Here is a 6,234-nt window from a genome sequence, read left to right as displayed (position 1 = left end):
ATGGTATTTCGTTCATATTTTTGATTTTTTAAGAATTCTTTCTCACTGTAAACCATTCAATCTGCTGCTATTCTTTAAAATTAAATGTGATCTCGTTAGAGTTTCTAAAAGTGAACATTCTGAGCAGAAAATATATGTTCATTAATGCAAATTTTGTTCTTTTATAAATAAACTAAAAAATAGAATGGAATGCTATATATGCAGAATATCAGGAACATGGTGGCTCAGTGGCTAAGACACTTTGCTTGTCTATCAGAAAGATCAGCAGTTTGGCAGTTCGAATCCCTAGAGCTGTGTAACAGAGTGAGCTCCTGTTACTTCCCCCAGCTTCTGCCAACATAGCAGTTCGAAAGCACGTAAAAAATGCAAGTTAAAAAAATAGGGACCACTTCAGTGGGAAGGTAACAGTGCTTCGTGCACCTTTGGCGTTGAGTCATGCTGGCCACATGATCACAGAGACATCATCAGACAGCGCTGGCTCTTCAGCTTAGAAATAGAGATGAGCACCGTCCCCTAGAGTTGGGAACAACTAGCACGTATGTGCAAGGGGAACCTTTACCTTTACCTTATATGCAGAATGTCAGACTGATCATAATATAAGTCACTATAAGTGAGATGGGCGGCTGTACAAATATGATAAATAAATAAATGTTATTACATTAATGTCATGTCTGTTCTGCATCAGAGCCCACCACATTTTCATTCCACAGAAGCTAGGGGGTGGAGCTGCTGGCTGTGAGTGGGGATTGAGGGTGAGTACAGAGAAAAAGCAGAGTGAAACTGCCTTCACTACATTTTCACGTCACAGAAGTGGGAGAAAGTGGAAAGAAGGTGACATGCAACAGGGAGAAAGCAGATCTACTTAACTCATTTTTTGCATCTGTCTTTACACAAAAGGAAAAAACAATTCAACCTATCAAAAACAGCTCTCCAAAAAACAGATTAAGAACACAAGTTAAAACAGGGGGTGGGGAAATGGTAAGGGAACACCTGCCTACCCTAGACGAATTCAAGTCACCAGGACCGGATGGATTACACCCCAAGGTTCAGAAGGAACTGGCAGATGAGATCTCAGAACCACTGAACTATATCTTTCAAAGATCCTGGAGCACAGGGGAACTGCCAGATGATTGGAAAACAGCTGATGTAGTTCCCATCTTCAAAAAAAAAGGGGGGGGAAACAGATCCAGGAAACTACAGACCTATCAGCCTGACCTCCATACCAGGGAAGATTCTGGAAAAGATAATCAAGCAACGAATCACTGAACACCTAGAAGCAAACAAAGTAATAACCAAAAGCCAACATGGGTTTGTCAAAAACAGATCATGCCAGACTAATCTGATTGCATTCTTTGACAAAGTGACAAAATTGGTGGACTAGAGGAATGCTGTCGATATAATTTACTTGGACTTCAGTAAAGCATTTGATAAAGTAGACCATAACTTACTACTAGATAAAGTAGAAAAATGTGGGTTAGACAGCACCATCACCAGATGGATTCGTAACTGGTTGATCAACCGCACTCAACATGTAGTCCTCAATGGTACTACATCCACATGGAGGGAAGTATGCAGTGGAGTACCCCAAGGCTCTGTTTTAGGCCCAGTACTCTTCAACATCTTCATCAATGACTTGGACAAGGGGATAGATGGGGAACTCATCAAATTTGCAGATGAAACCAAGCTGGCAGGAATAGCCAACACTCCAGAAGATAGGCTCAAGATACAGAAGGATCTTGACAGACTTGAACATTGGGCGCTATCTAACAAAATGAAATTCAACAGTGAAAAAAGTAAGGTTCTACATTTAGGCAAAAAACCCAAAATGCACAGGTACCATATATGTGGGCCTCCTCAGGGTGCCGTCGACCAAACAATTTAGGTTGGCGACCCCCAGAGGGAGGGCCTTCTCTGTGGCGGCACCAGCGCTGTGGAACGACCTTCCTCCGGGATTACAACAACTCCCCGACTTCCGGACCTTCAGACGTGAACTGAAGACTCTATTATTTCAGCGTGCAGGACTAGCCTAAGAATAAAATGTTTTAGCTAAATTTTAATGGGGGTTTTACCGGTTTTTACTGTTTTAGTGATCAGGCCATGATAATATTTAGTTTTAACTGGGTTTTAATGTTTATTTATTATATTGTTTTTAATATGCCTGTGAACCGCCCTGAGTCCTCTGGGAGATGGTGCGGTATATAAGTTTGATAAATAAATAAAATAAATAAATAAATGTGGTACCTTGCTCAATAGTAGTAACTGTGAGAGAGATCTTGGCGTCCTACTGGACAACCATTTAGATATGAGCCAGCAGTGTGCAGCAGCTGCCAAAAAAGCCGACACAGTTCTGGGCTGCATAAACAGAGGGATAGAATCAAGAACACTGGATTGGAATATTGCATTCAGTTTTGGTCGCCACGATGTAAAAAAGATGTTGAGACTCTAGAAAGAGTGCAGAGAAGAGCAGCAAAGATGATTAGGGGACTGGAGGCTAAAACATATGAAGCACGGTTGCAGGAACTGGATATGTCTAGTTTAATGAAAAGAAGGACTAGGGGCGACATGATAGTAGTGTTCCAGTATCTCAGGGGTTGCCACAAAGAAGAGGGGACAACCTATTCTCCAAAGCACCTGAGGGTAGAACAAGAAGCAATGGGTGGAAACTGATCAAGGAGAGAAGCAACTTAGAACTAAGGAGAAATTTCCTGACCGTTAGAACAATTAATCAGTGGAACAACTTGCCTGCAGAAGTTGTGAATGCTCCAACACTGGAAATTTTTAGAAAAATGTTGGATAGCCATTTGTCTGAAATGGTGTAGGGTTTCCTGCTTGGTCAGGGGGTTGGACTAGAAGATCTCCAAGGTCCCTTCCAACTCTGTTGTTGTTGTTGTTATTGTTATTATTATTACTTTATTTCTTTACACTATTGGAAGATAAGAGCCCCTGTGACACACACACACACAGTGAGGTCACACATCAACCCCAATCATCTCTAATTCACTGACAAACTACAAATAAAATGCACCTCTTTTAACCTCTTTCTGCCTGCCTTGGACTGCATCTAATTAAATGCATCGGTCAGCATTCCAGAAAACCGCAACTCCAATTAAAAACTCCAAAGTAAGCATTTTCTCAAAGTTCCATTTATTGAAGTAGATATTTTGGAACATCTGGGAAAACTCAAATCTGACAGTTCTGGGTTTTCCCTCAGTAAATCAAAAACCCCAAAACCATCACCTCACTCATCAGTCCATCCCATGCTTCAACCAGCATCTGTCCCTTCTCGAGGCATCAGTCCAACCACTCCTTCTCCAGATGCAAGATTGTCCTGACCTTGACCGAACGAAAGAATGTTGTTTTGTCTAAATACGTTCTCTGTACTAAATCACCCCTCCTGCTTTCCCAAGCATGAGAAAGTAGCATTGTCCAGACTTCCGGACCTTATATCGCTTCCAAAACTGATATCCAAAACTGACCGCAACTCTAGGTTTCAGCCAAACCCAGTAAACAAACATAAAAAGAGAATTCCCCTCAAGATAAGGGATCTCAAGACTGCCTCCTGAATTTTAAGATCCCTCTTAAAATTCCACAGCAAAGAACAATTTATACAACTAAGGCCACACACATCCAGGATGAGGAACGGATTGTCTTCTCCTGGACTTCAAATGTCTCCAGGGGCGGTTTACACATTTAAGGTACTGCACATCAAAGTTCAATACTCCATGATCAAAGTCCTCTGTTCATATAAGTACAGTAGTCCTCGAGTTACGACCACAATCGAGCCCAAAATTTCTGTTCCTAAGTAAGGCATTTGTTAAGTGAGTTTTGCCCCATTTTAAAACCTTCCTTGACACAGTTGTTAAGGAAATCACTGCAGTTGTTAAGTGAACCTTGTTTCCCCATTGAGTTTGAGGGTCAGAAGGTCACAAAAGGGGATCACATGACCCCAGGACACTGCAACTGTCATAAATATGAGTCAGTAGTCAAGCATCTGAATTTTGATCGCAGGACCATGGGGATGTTACAACAGTTGTAAGTGTGACAAACGGTCATAAGCCACTTTTTTCAGTGCCATTGTAACTCTGAACAGACACTAAATGAACTGTTGTAAGTCAAGAACCATTTGTGCTACCATCCTTAGCTTCCTAACCTTGTAGCCCACTTTCCAAAGCTGAATTATGTGTTCATTTTTGCTGTCAAATAAATTTAACTTTATTTAAATTTAAAACAAATCATCATCGTCGTCGTCGTCGTCGTCATAAAAAAAACTTCCAACAGGCATCCTCTTCTCATTTGCCTGGCCTCGGAATAGACCCAATTTTTTTTTCTAACTATGCTTTTATTTCTAGCATGGATAGGTACTCTTTGGGGGGAATTGAGGGCAATTGTTGGTTTTTTTAGAATGTGCTTGGTGCATATGTGGGAGAGACAAAAGGAAAAATGGTGTGGGTAAAAATGTAGTCTAGTTCAGGGGTCTCCAACCTTGGCAACTTTAAGACTTGTGGACTTCAACTCCCAGAATTCCTCAGCCAGCTTTGAATTCTGAGAGTTGAAGTCCACAAGTCTTACAGTTGCCAAGCTTGGAGACTCCTGGTCTAATTGCAGAAAAGAGTTCTATCTACAGGTAGCCCTTAACTTACAGGCATTTATTTAATGACCACTTTAAATTCTAACAGCACTGAGAAAAATGCCCTATTGAGGGTCGTTGACCTAGCAACCATTGCAAATATGGTAGCCACCTCCCAGCTATCCAAACATTTGGTTTGGTTGCTAGACCACTGGACTTTCAATCATACAAAGTCTTGCAAAAACATGACAAATTCCCTCACTTCCTCAGCTGAGAGGAAGTGCGATGGTGGCCAGACTGACTTCCTACTGGGGGAAAGTCACAGTTTGAAAATGGGCCTCAGTGTGTCAGACAAGACAATTTCTCAGCTTGAAGGAAGAATACAAGCAACCTTGTTTGGCCTTTAAATTAATGCTGGAGGCAGGGAAGGGAACTGTGGGAAACAAAGGTAGCTCATAGAACTGGAAAGTTTAGCAGGTTTGATGAAACGGGCGTGTTCCATTCACACGACATGCTTAGTTTGGCTAAAAAGAATTAGGCATTTGGGATTCAGCATACAGTGAGAACCCAGGCCAGCATGTTTATATGTAATAATGGTTGCTTGAATGTAGCTGCTTGTGGGAATATAACCATTGCGGGGATTTTAATCTGGAAGCAGTACAAATAATTGTTTACATAAAGTAGTTTGCTCAGTTGTTTCTTTGCAGAGATTTGATTACCCCATTAAGTAATCAGTGTGAGGGAGTGTGGGTTTTGTTGCTTGTTTATATAAAGTAATTTGCTCAGTTGTATTTGGTGCAGGTATGTTTTCCTTCTTAATTAGAGTACAGGTAGAATAGAATAGAATAGAATAGAATAGAATAGAATAGAATAGAATAGAATAGAATAGAATAGAATAGAATAGAATAGAATTTAATTGGCCAAGTGTGATTGGACACACAAGGAATTTGTCTTGGTGCATATGCTCTCAGTGTACATAAAAGAAAAGATACGTTCATCAAGGTACAACATAATTGATGGTCAATATATCAATATAAATCATAAGGATTGCCAGCAACAAGTTATAGTCATACAGTCATAAGTGGAAAGAGATTGGTGATGGGAACTATGAGACGATTAATAGTAGTGCAGATTCAGTAAATAGTCTGACAGTGTTGATGGAATTATTTGTTTAGCAGAGTGATGGCCTTCGGGAAAAAACTGTTCTTGTGTCTAGTTGTTCTGGTGTGCAGTGCTCTATAGCGTCGTTTTGAGGGTAGGAGTTGAAACAGTTTATGTCCAGGATGTGAGGGGTCTGTAAATATTTTCACGGCCCTCTTCTTGATTCGTGCAGTATACAGGTCCTCAATGGAAGGCAGGTTGGTAGCAATTATTTTTTCTGCAGTTCTAATAATCCTCTGAAGCCTGTGTTTTTCTTGTTGGTTCAGAACCGAACCAGACAGTTATAGAGGTGCAAATGACAGATTCAATAATTCTTCTGTAGAACTGAATCAGCAGCTCCTTGGGCAGTTTGAGCTTACTGAGTTGGTGCAGAAAGAACATTCTTTGTTGTTCTTTTTTAATGATGTTTTTGATGTTAGCTGTCCATTTTAGATCTTGCGATATGATAGACCCTAGAAATTTGAAGGTTTCTACTGTTGATACTGTGTTGTCAAGTATTGTGAGAG

Source organism: Ahaetulla prasina, chromosome 4, assembly GCF_028640845.1.
Source record: "Ahaetulla prasina isolate Xishuangbanna chromosome 4, ASM2864084v1, whole genome shotgun sequence".
Taxonomy (NCBI): Eukaryota; Metazoa; Chordata; class Lepidosauria; order Squamata; family Colubridae; genus Ahaetulla; species Ahaetulla prasina.
The sequence above is the reverse complement of the archived record's forward strand: the minus strand, read 5'-3'. Positions refer to the sequence as shown.